The sequence below is a fragment of the Pleurodeles waltl genome, chromosome 7 (genome assembly GCF_031143425.1).
Source record: "Pleurodeles waltl isolate 20211129_DDA chromosome 7, aPleWal1.hap1.20221129, whole genome shotgun sequence".
In the NCBI taxonomy this organism is placed as follows: domain Eukaryota; kingdom Metazoa; phylum Chordata; class Amphibia; order Caudata; family Salamandridae; genus Pleurodeles; species Pleurodeles waltl.
The window spans coordinates 786,646,140-786,659,013 of record NC_090446.1 but is presented as its reverse complement, the minus strand read 5'-3'; the positions used below and the strand labels follow the sequence as shown (position 1 = coordinate 786,659,013).

Sequence of the window (12,874 nt, the reverse complement as noted above, 5' to 3'; positions counted from 1 at the left end):
AATATCTTTGGGAAAACTATCCCGAATTAACGTGCCATACCATCCTCTTGGAAGACGGTAATATGCATTTGGTCCAAAGATGTAGTAAACTCCTGGAATTGCAGGATCCTGTCCATTCAACATGAACGTCCATTTACTCTGAAACAAAAACACATGTCTACATTCACTCGTTCCCACAAACAATGTATCAGTCCTAGATTTAGGCCTATATACACTAAGCTTTCCTACGTGTTGTGCATCTAACGCTAACCTTCCTTGTGTCTTTATTTCACTAAATGCATAATCATTTCAAATGTGTCAGAGTTACCAGATCCTCGGGGTCTGCGCACGTTCCCAACATGTCCACCACAAGACAGCTCCAATACTCTGATTAGAATGTCACAGAGTCTAAGAGAGTCCAAGAGTTGAAAAGGGGATTAGGTAGGGAACAGCTGGGAAGGAGACCTGTAGGAAGCAAAAGGTTAAAACACACAATATCAAGGTTATATCATATTAATCTTTACTAGACTATGATTCTAAGCATTGTCATACTGTAACCATGGATAACTGAAGCATGACTAAATAACTAGGCCTCAAGATGTCTGGTTACCTGGGAAGGAATCAAGAATGATTAATACAACTTCTCAATGAACTTATTAATGAAATGTTACACATTGACTAGGAATCTAAGAACCCTCTAGAATTATGTTTTCAAAATCAAACATGGTCTTTTTGCATGAGGACAAGAAAATAATCTGAACGTTTTTTTTCTGGAACACAATAGGAGTTGTATTAAGGGACCTAGAATGCACATATAATGTAACATCTAGAATTTTAACATTTAGTTTTAAACGCAGAAACCTGAATCGCGCACATTACTGATTTCAACCAGAGTATGCAAATACTATGAAATAATCACGCACACTGCAAACGATCTGAAACATCAAGTTTTAATTGCAGGAGTGAATTGCGCGTCTTGCCAATTCGAATGTCACCTTGTAAATGCCAAGAAATGGTTGCGCACAATGAGTATCAAGAGTGAAAACTCAAGGAATGAATTGTGCGTCTTGCCGATTCAAATGTCACCATGTAAATGCCAAGAAATGCTTGCGCACAATGCGTATCATGAGTTAAAGGCAAGGAAAATGAATCGCACATCTTGCGTATTCGAACACCACCATGTAAATGCCAAGAAATGCTTGCGCACAATGCGTATCAAGAATTAAATGCAAGGAAAATGAATTGCGCGTCTTGCCTCTTCGAGCGCCACCATGTAAATGCCAAGAAATGGTTGCGCACAATGAGTATCAAGGGTTGAATACGAGGAATGAATTGCGCGTCTTGCCGATTCGAATGCCACCATGTAACTGCCAAGAAATGGTAGTGCATAATGAATATCAAGAGTTAAACACGAGGAATGAATCGCGCATCTTGCCGATTCAAATGCCACCATGTAACTGCCAAGAAATGGTAGCGCACAATGAATATCAAGAGTTAAACATGAGGAATGAATCGCACGTCTTGCCGATTCGAATGCCACCATGTAACTGCCAAGAAATGGCAGCGCACAATGAATATCAAGAGTTAAACACGAGGAATGAATCGCGCTTCTTGCCGATTCGAATATCAACATGTAAAGGCCAGAAAAACCAAGAGCACATTCACACGCACAAGGTAAAATCTCTCAGCATGAAAATTAGGCCCAAGAACTCGAAAGCCTTCGAAAACGGGATCGGGGTCCCAGCCTGACATCCGTCTTACCACCCTGATCAAGGAACACCAATGTAATGAAGGGCAAAGGCCTAGAAGATCAAAGTAGGCCTCCGGAACAGGAGCTCAGGAAGTTGCTGCTGCTCTGCACCGGGACCTCTGAATAGTGAGCACGTGGAGCTGAGCTGGCTCCTTTATATATAGTCTGGCCCAGCCCACAAACCACACCCAGTCATGCTGCAGAGAAAGCTTCTAGAAAGCCCTGGAAAAGGACCACACCCTGACACACTGAAAGCCTGCAGCAGTACATTGTAAATGAACAGTATTTATAAGCACCTTGAATATAAGTCTTCAGGATTAAACTCTGCAATGCAAAAGGTTAAACAACAGCATATCAGCATAATGCATGAATTACATTATCTCATTAGTGCTGAGTTTTTGCATTCCAGTCGCCCTTAGAGCTCGCACTACCCTGATGTTGACAACATGTCCTTTTCTCTAAGCCCTTTTCTAATTTCTCCTTTAATACTTTTCTCCTATCATCTGTCTGAGCGAAGAAGCTCTTTTCTATAGGTGCAGGCAAGTATGTCAAGTTGTTGGGGTGCACGTATGTGGTGTCAAATGTCAATGTCGGCTCGAAGAATCCTTTCACTAATTCTATGGCATTTTCCTTAGCTACTCTACTCAAATACTTAATTATAGGGACAAATGAAAATACAACATCATAAATGGAATAGAAATACTGAATATACTCCTGGTTATAGAATCTTGTAGTAACATACTACAACTTATTCCATAAGTAAGGGGCAAAATATGATAAGTAACTCCTTTCTAGACTGATGAAGGAATCTGCGTGCAGACATAACAATCTCTCGCATCCATCGTCTCAACATACTCACTCAATAAGCGATAGAAAACGTTCGAAGAAAGTTCTCCTTTGGTGCTATCTTCACACAAATATTTATCATCTAGTCTAAACGTCTCTACTTCTATGAGTGTAGTAGTTGTCTCTAAAGCTGAGGTATGGTTGGCTTTATTCTTATCAAGAACCGTCATACCCACAATCAACACCAGGCATAATATCATGCATACTATCGCCAAACCAGTACTCATGTATTTACAGCACCTATTCTTCCTACCCTACTGGCTAAGGTTCCCAGGTTACATTATCTGTAAAGAATCAGAAAGTAGAAGAGAGAATTATAACTATGCAGCAAAAATCAAAAACAAAAATCTTCAATTTTCTATAGCAATTATTTACAGCTTTCAGTCTTTCTTCCAGGATCCTTTTTCAAAATCGGTAATTTGTCAAAATTGGTTTAGCAGCACGTCAAACCAGGTTATCAAAAAGTATTTTCAGGTTATTTTCACAAGTCTCTGGACCTTGGCAGTTTACAATTCTCAACTGTTCAGTTCATTGATTTCCTTCAAGTGCCAAAATATTGACTTGGAATATCTTGATCAAAACAAAAAGACAAAAATTCACTCTGCCAATCGTTTGTTGCATACACCATTCAGGACCAGCGTACCTCTGATTCGTAATTCTCTTCCTTTTCAATTTGAGATATCCATTTAATTCTCCATTGCTCAAATCTTCTCTCCTTGTCGTGTCTACTTCTTCCTCAATTGTTGTCACTGTAATTGCTTCTTTTCTCTTTGCTTGAGACTTCGGCCTCATCTCCTTTCAGTGGACCTTTCATTAATGCTCTCTTCAGTTTTGGGCTTGTAATTTCTCTTTGTTTTGCAGGATTTTCTCTTGATGTACCTGCAACTGGTTCAGAAGGAGTCAGATCACATCAGCTTCGATCTGCCTCAACTCTTTTACCCTCAGGATCTGTTGTTTGCTCTGTTTGTCTTTCAAGGCTGTCTGCTTCTGGGAGAGCCCTCCTCTGACTAGACCCTCTAGCTGCCTCAGTTGAGGTTGGTTCTCTTTCAGTTTCCTGTGGGTCTTCTCCTTCGTCTCTCACAGGAGTGGCTGAACCACTTTCAGTTTGCTCAGATTCAGTTTCAGACTCTCCTTCCACCCTCTCCAGTTCTGGAGTTGGTCTGGACGTTGTTGGTACTCTCAACATTGTCCAACAGACACACCACTTTCCTTATATTGCTTGCGTTGATCCAGTTCGGAACTCCTGCTCTTCCAATGTGGCTCAAACTGAACATAGTCTTCTTACCCAAGTTCATCTGCTGACAGATGACACAGCAGTGGCAAATTTCTTTGGCAACCTGTCAAAATTTTGGATTGAAATAATATTGTTTAAAAATTCGAATCATTGCATCCCTCCCAACATGTACTTGACAATGATAATATCTAGCTATTTGAGTCAACAAGCTATTTGGCAAAACCAACTGTCCCTCTTCTGAAACCCACAGTTCATCCTCACGTTGAACACATTTCAATTTTCCCCAATTTCGTTTCTCTTCCCTATGGGCATTGACCAGCAACGCTCTCAATTCTTCCAAGGTATCTATAACATGTAATGCATACCTTGGACACATCTCGTCTTCATCAGATAGCAATTCCCCTTTATCTTGGAATGATATGCAGTTCAATGGGCAAAACCTTGCAACTTGATCAGCATATCCATTTCCCATAGACACAAAATCTTGTAATTTCAGGTGTCACTGCATTTCACCTTGGCAATCTTTTCAGGCATTTGAATAGCTTGCAACAATTCATGAATTCTCTCACCATTTCTGACTGGTGAACCAGGAGAGGTCAGGAAACCTCTCTTTGACCACGACTGGCCAAAATCATGGACTGTTCCAAATCCATACTGGATGTCTGTATAGATGGTAACTTTAAGCTGTTCAGAAACATGGCATGCTCAAGTAAGGGCTACCAGTTCCGCCACCTGTGCAGAATATACTCCTCGAAGCCAAGACGCTTCAAGTTTACCAGAAGTTGTGCACACTGCATATCCTGCTCTCAGTGTTCCCATAGTGTCTCTTAAACAGGAACCATCTACAAAAATAACAGTCATTTTCCTCCAATTGGGTATCTCTAATATCAGGTATCAGTTTTGTGCACAGATCAGTTACTTTGAAATAATCATGTTCAACTTCTTACAATTTGTCAATTTCAACATTCTCTTTCAGGAGTAAGGTTGCTGGGTTAAGTACTGTACACATTTCAATGACACATTTGGGGACCCCAGGATGCTCGTCTCGTAGCGAGTCAGCCTGGCATCAGTAAGGTACTGCGTTTTGGTTTGTGTGAGTAAAACTTCAGTGGAGTGAAAGACCATTACTGTTAAAAGGTGTCCCATCACAATGTCCTCACTCTGAGTGAGTCTCAGTCCAACCGCAGCCTGGTGAAGCTGCTGCAACTGTGTTCAAGGTAGCTGAAATATATGCTACTGGGCGGTTAACTCCACCATAGACCTTAGTCAGGACACACAATGAACATGCAATCACACTCATGACAAAACAACGTAAAGGGTTTTGTGTAGTCAGGGATTCCCAAAGCTGGGGCTTTGCACAGACTTTCTCTCAACTCAGAAAATGCTTTCTTACAGGCTTGGTCTAACACTAAGGGGTCAGTAACTTCTTTGTGAGTCAGATTCTGCAATGGCTTTGAAATGAGTGAAAAGTTGTGAATCCACTGGCGACAATAGCTTACCGTTCCCAAAAACATCCTGACATCTCTCTGTGTGGCTGGGTGACTCATCTGTAATATGACTATGACCCGTTCTCTGGATATTTTCCTAGATCCTTTCTCAATTAGGTGACCTAAATAATTTACCTCTTTTTGACAGTACTGTAATGTTGCTGGGGACACTTCATGACCATTCCTCTCTAAATGATTCAGTAAGGCAATCGTATCATACTTGCATTCTTCTTTTGTTTTGGATGCAATCAACAAATCGTCAATGTATTGCACCAATGTCAACTGGAAAGGCATTTCCAATGACTCCAAGTTCTTCTTCAAGATCTGATTGAAAATGGAAGGTGACTTTGAAAACCCTTGAGGAATTCTATACCAACCCTAGACTCGATCCCAAAATTTGAAACAAAAAAGAAATTGACTATTCTCATGAAGAGGTACAGAAAAGAATGCTTGTGACAGGTCTATTACAGTGAACCATTCAGCATCGCATCGGATTTGGAACAAACTCACTGCTGGATTTGGCACTACGGGACAAAATTTAATCACAATGTCATTCACCTTCCTCAAATCCTGAACAATTCACAATTTCGCAATCCCATTGTCAGTGAATTACATGGACTGCTCAACACTTCTTTCAGAACTCCTTGGTTTACAAACTCTGCAATCGTGGGTGCAATCCCTTCAATTGTGTTCTGTGTCATGTGATATTGAGGAATCTGGGGAAAAAATGCATTTGGCTTGACTGGGACCCTAACTGGCTCAACGCTTTTTTTTAGACCATTGTCTTTTCCCGTAAAATCCCACACTTTCATTTTAACTGTTTCCTGTAAGTCAGAAGGAAGATCTCCCACTGTGAAAACTGTAAAGAAGTTAATCAAAGGGTACTCCTCATTCACTGTGTCACAATCTGTTTAGGGAGTTGGGTCATCTTCGTCATCACTGTTTGTTTGAATCTCGATTCCGTCATTTGAGCAAGTAATCGCACATCTTGTTTTACACAAGTCCCTTCTTAGTAAGGATACTGGACTCGAGTCACAAACTACGAATTTGTATAATCCTTTAAAGTTGGCAATTTTTACCTGAACTGGTTCTGTAATCGAGTTTGTCAAATATTGATTCACGACTACTACAGTCTGGACTGTTTTCCCTGAAAGGGGCAAGTTTGGAACTTCTGCAGTTCTTACCATAGAGCGTGTAGCTCCTGTGTCAACCAAAAATGAAACCTTGTGACCCATTACCTTTCCCTTCACGCACGGACCTTTCTGATCTACTTCTAGCGAAGCTGCTAAAACACATTCCTCTTCATCCGAACTCTTGCTCACCTGATCATCCGAACTCTCGCTCACCTGATCATCGTTTATTCCATCCTCACTGTGTAACGGGAATTGGTGCACTGTGTTATTACTTTAATTAAATCTTTGACATGTGACCTGCTGAGGAAGCACCAGGAATGCTGCTGCTCCATTGTGGTTTGAGGTATTTGAATTTGCTGTCTTACCATTTGAACATCAGGTTGCAGTTGCTGTGACTGGGGCATCTGCAAACGTGCCATTTGCATCTGTTGCATGGGCTGAAAACCTTGCATTTGATTCACATTACTTTGGAAATTTTTATTGTGACCTCTCATTCTCAGTCCTCTCATATTTTGAAAGGAATTGATATCACTCGTTTGCTGAACAACAGCTTCCTGTACTAACGTCAGACACTCCCATTTCCAATGTCTGAGCCCTCTGCAAGCGTGACATTGCAGCACATTCTTCATTTCTTGCACATCTTTCTGAACCACCACAGTATTCAGATCAGGACTAAGATTCACATTTCCAGTTTCTCCACAACCTCTATCTCTTGCTTGATTCTAAAACACCACGTTTTCCTAATGCTGCTGTTGTGGAAAACTTCCCTGCATTCCTGCTTGTGCTGCTTTAATCTGCATCACCATTGCATTTTCTTTCAACTTTCTCTGCTTCCACCCGATCTTGTCCCTACAGTATTTTGCATTCTGCAACACCTCATCAATCGGCTTTGCTTGCCAGAAAATCTAATATCTCTTAATCTTCTGGTTAATTTTAGGTCTCAATCATTCAACAAATCTGAACGCAAAATGAATCATGTCTTTCGGCTCAATTGTCTCTATACCGCTGTAATGTTTAAACGCCTGCAACAATCTCCCGTAATATGCATGTATTGACTCTTTCGCTTCCTGGGCTGTCCTGTCTATTCTCTGCCAGTCGATATTCTTGGGCGAAATTCTAATTTTCAAAAATTCAGTCACCTTATAGTAGTATTTCTTTTACGTCAGGGATGATGCACCTGTTTCTAGATCTCTCTGAGATTCTCTTGTCGGCCAATCTACGCTCCTCTTGCACTCAACCCAGAAATCTGCTGGAACTACTATCTCTAACAGGGTCTTCAAATCCTCCCACAGGCATTTTGCGAGTTTCACAAACCTGTCTGTCTGCTGATACCATTCTACTGGCTTCTATCTCAACCTGGGATAATCATTTGTGGATGACAGAATGTCACTTCTGCTCCAAGGGACATGGACAAAATTCCCTTGTGGAATCTCTCTCATTGGTAGTATTTTCACTGGGTCCTCGACCTGCTGCACATTTGAAGTAAGATTTGCAGAATCCCTTTTCTTCTTATCTCTTTTCTTCACCCATCTGCCGTCCCACTTGTCTAATGCTCCCAATGTATGAATGCTCTGAATTAATTCCCTAGGGTGGATTTTCAATCCTGGGATTCTCATGTTTTCAAAGTCCTTTGAATCAAAATCTAATCTGTAACTCCTCTTTAAGTGCTTTGTTTTCTCAATCTCTATGTCATATTTCTCTGCTAGGTCTGCACATTTCTGATGTACAATTCCTGCTTTGTTAGAAATCAGTTTGCACAAGTAAAGCAACTCATCTTCTTTGAACGTGTCAATTCTGTCTAACCCCATTGTTCCCTCAATAAGGTCTTCTGCCTCTATCCTAAGCCTGGTCAAATTCATGGCACTACCTCTGCTAGGATCCCCTTGTGTGCTACTCAACTTCTGTAACCATTCAGTTAAGTGCTGACCTGTCAAACCTTGTAATGTAGCATTGCTGTGACTTACACCTAGCACTTGCTGTAATGTTAGGTTTGGAGTTTCTGGTGTCACCATGCTTGGATTTGGACCTATTTATGATCTCACCTCATTATTTGAAGGAGTCCTAAAAGGACTTAAATCAATTAACTGACCTGTTCCATCAAATGTTGGTCTCAGGGGAGTTGTCATTCTGCATTTGCATTGTATCTCCCCCTTTCTACTCCCAGATTCAGAGATTTCTGCTCACTGTTCTCGTTATTTCCCTGGACAAACAATGGTATGACCGGACCTAGGGTAACTGGTACTGACACTGCATCTGGACTTGGTCTGACGTTTGGCTCTCGTGGGTGCACTATTCCTGTACTTTAATTTGTCAAGGTAAACATTTCTGTCTGTGATCTTGTCATGGAGGTGTATCGTGAAATTGTCTGTGACTTAATCGGGGACATCAAGTTCAGGGTGGACTCTATCAGGACCTATGTAGACTTCTGGTAGACTTGTTCTTTCAATACTATCAAGTTCATTGCAGTATCTACAATGGGTACATCTGGGTAAATTCTGGGAACATTCATCTGTGTCATAGGCGTTTGAATTTCCAAGTAACTGGAACACTATGACTAACCTGTATCTGGTTCTGGGTCGATTCAACTGATATCAGGACTGTTATATCTATACTGGTGTTTGAGCTTTTCTCATGTGTTGTATATGGCAGGGACAATTTCTCAATAACTGTAAAATGAATTCATCATCATCTGATTCTTCGTGGGTCAATGACTTTCCAGATCCTGCAGATTTCTGCTCTTTGTCCTTAGAAGGATATGAATCCCTCTTTTTAGTGCTCTTTCTAGCTTCGGTCTCACCTCTTGTATAATTGCAGGAAACAACTTAATTCCCTGTAAAGTCTCAGTTCTCCAAAATTTCTGATCACGATCCCATCTAGCCTCTGCTAGTGTCTTTTCAGCTTTTCTCATTCTCCTCTCAAATTTCAATTGCTGTTGCTGTCTAGACACTAGCTCCTAAATTGCTAAAGCTTCGAACTGTGCTGGTCTCAGAGGAGGTTTCAAATCATACAGTACTCTCCTCAAATTCTCTAGCTCCTCAAATTAAATGTTCCATAGGCAAAAAACGCTAAGCTCCCATCTTTCTCCGTCACTTTGCACCACTGTTTCAGCCAAAGACATGGAGCAGAACCCTGCTCTTTGAATACAACATAGGCGGATGTACCTTCTAGTGGTGTAATTTCTCCTATACTCATTGGAACATATGTATCTCCCCTTAGAGAACTCTTTAAAGCTTTGAAAAATTTAATCTCTCTGACTTTTATGCTACTTTCAATCAAATCAGGAAGTGACTTTCAATCCCGAAATCCTTTTCGACAAACTTCTCAACCGATTGCGCTTCATGGTAGTCCGCCAATCCGTGCGCGACCCTTCTCGCTAACCGACCTATCCCAGCACGGTTTTCATGAAGTCACACTCACATGTACAGTGGCTGACAAAGTCTTACAGCTTGTCCTCCTCAGCTCGGACTCATACAACTAATGCTAAATTATTGCGAGCACTAAACAAAATCAAAATCCAATTTGTCCCTTTACTGCAGGTAAGGTAGCACAATCACTTCAGAAACCAGAGATTCTTTACTGATGACCTTTTCACGTTAGAGGTTCGATGGACTTTTTGACTGCGCTTAGAGTAAATCCCACTATAGGACTAAATTTCAATATCAATCAATACAGTTTGGAGTCAGCATTTCCACGCACCATGACCCCTTTGGCCTTGAATAACCACAACTTTATGTAAAAATGAAAATCTTTATTTTCATTTATTAACAATGCTAATATCAACAAACTTAGCCTCAAAATCAAATGGTATACAAACAGAAACAACACTGGTTGAAAAAATCTTCGAAAGAATCTCAATTTAACTAGTACATGTATTGTTACGCACTCTAGAATTACAGTACATATCACTAACAAGCATAACTTCGCAACAGAAATCGCACCCATCTAGATTCAGCAACTAAGTATCATCAATCATTTATTTATAGCAACTTATTAGCATTTTAGGATTTCCTTTACTAACCTTCTCATTAGAATAGCATGTTTGGGCTTCATGCAAAACAATTTAGCCAACACAAATTTGGAAAAACATCCAGCTATGGCTCTATCAAAATTAGCGGTTGGTACCTAGAACAAAAGACAAATTACGTCAAACACAATAACATTTGATTAATACCTCTCCCCGGTATCGATCAGCAATCTGTGATTATCTTCATCAATTGGACATTGGTTCGGTCAGCATCAGCATTGGGCCATGAAAGTGAATGACTCAGAACTAGGGAGGTATCTGAATCATAGGGAAAGCAATGTCTAAGGGATCAGCTTTCAGTATCAGAAGTTTAAGCAAAAAAGTCAAAGAAAGAAATAAAGTCCTCAGGAACTGTTCAGCTCCTCAGACAGAAAAAACAAGCTCCTCTCAGGAGGATGTCAAAGTGGGGAAAAGCCTGTCTCTCCTCCATGCAGTCGGACTAAGTTACAATCCTCTAAAACTCTTCCAACGTCGCTATTGGTCAAAGAATCGTACGTTCACTTTTAGCCCAATGAAAGTAGAACTTCAAATCTAAGATATAACTAAACTGTCTTTCACATGTCGATAATTGGCTTCTGTTCTCCTGTTCCCGGCGTCAGGTTTGTCATTTTACAATTTTGTATCACTTCGTTCTCCAGTCAGTGCATCCATTGTTAGCTCCTGGGAACATCGCTTTCTCACACACTAAACTTTACAAAGTAACAATAACTAATACAGAATATTCTAGCAAGCAGTTTCTCATGAGAACGTTAAACATCTGTTAGCGTTTTTTCAACGCAGTGAAACAATACAAGTATTAATTTGTCTAAACATCCATTTTATGTGAATTATTTACAGTGCAGCTTAACATGAGGCTGTGCAACTAGGCCCAAGACCTCAGTAATTTAAGGCCTACAATTAATAAAGCAAATACATAATACATGATCATTAATATAACATATTACTTCATTAATCTAAACATGAGCACGTCATTTCATATTAATAAGCAATTAATAGGGACACTTCATGTTTACTGTCGGCCACTCCAGTAGGCACTCCAGTAGGCACATTTTCCAAGTTGTGCATTATTTTCTATAATAAGTCAAAATTCTATGCAGATTCATAATTCAGAATACTTGAATATTTTTTAGTAAGAATTCAGCTTCCACACTTGAAGGGAAAGTACCAGATCATCAGTCACGCCCTTGAGCATATGAATGCATTGTAAATGTTCAAGACTGATTAACGTTCATTAGCCTTTTGAAGCTTCCTGGCCTATGGGGGAATCATCTGTTCTACCATGTGTGACCTAGTGTGTGTATAACCCAGTTGTCTCCAATGAGTAGCTCGTGATCTACCAGTAGCTCTCCAGGTCCCTGTGAGTAGCTCTCCTGTGTGCAGCTCAGCCTACTACATAAGCATTTGCTTTGTTGAATTACCATATAAATGGCAAAATTTAAATTCATATATTCAAAAACAGATGTGCGTATTTTCAGTACTCATAATGTGTTGTTTGGAGAAAAATTGTTAAATTTTCAATTTGAGTTGGAGAGATGTGTCATTCACATTACTACCTTGGTGCCAGGAGTATTGCAGCTATGGTTGTTATGTATTACCTAATTAGAGGTATTCCAATTGTTAACTTTTTTTTTATTTTACTGCTGACAACCCTTCCTAATGAACTGATGTGATCACTGCTGACAATCTTGGATGGGGTGGTCACTACATCATCACTAATATTAGTAGCTCAGGATGATTTTCATTGACATAAGTAGGTCTTCTTACTGAAAAGGTTGGAGACCCCTGGTATAACCTAAGATTTTGCATAATTTGCCTAGAAGCCCTTTCACCTCTTTGCCCTTACTTTGTGACTCCACTTGGCATTAGATCTACAATATATTGAATAGTAACACATAGCAGAGATCTTTGGGGGATGTTTCAGAATGATAATGAAAGTAACACCTTGCGACATCTGCCATCTCAGCAAAACTCCAGGCTTAGTGGGATATTTTAGGTGGCATTGCCTTACCAAACACAAAGCATGGTAAAGACGTTTGTCCAGCTCCAAAGACCATTCTTAAGGTCCAAATCCTACCTATTTTACTAAGTAATACAGTTTCCTTCTGATCTTTTTTAGAATGTGGGGCTTATTTCACCTTGTACTCCAGTTTACCTTCCTCTGTTCTAAAAGTTGGAGGAGTTGTCAGTTGAGCCTCAGTGTGGCACCATTTTAGCAGAAAAACATGAAACACTGGGTGAATTTGCATGCTGGTGGGCAGCTTCACAGCCACTGAGTTTATCACATCTGTGAGAGGGAAAGCTTAGAGAAATCTTTGTTTCAATTTCCTATCCACCAGAATTCACAAATACTTATTTTAGGTTTGCAAACCTTATCTCCAGTTTTGTATACTGGTTGTTTTGAGCAACTGTTATTGGCAAACC

At 40.2% G+C, this 12,874-nt stretch overlaps 1 long non-coding RNA gene across 1 annotated transcript in view; it reads right to left on the bottom strand.

The window, feature by feature from the left end:
* Positions 1–915: 915 nt before the first annotated feature.
* The window catches only part of LOC138245593 (uncharacterized), a 29,098-nt gene continuing 17,139 nt past the window's right edge, over positions 916–12,874 (bottom strand). The window contains exon 2 of the long non-coding RNA XR_011194147.1: positions 916–3,912. This is a non-coding gene — a long non-coding RNA (uncharacterized lncRNA). The remainder of the gene's footprint in view (positions 3,913–12,874) is intronic.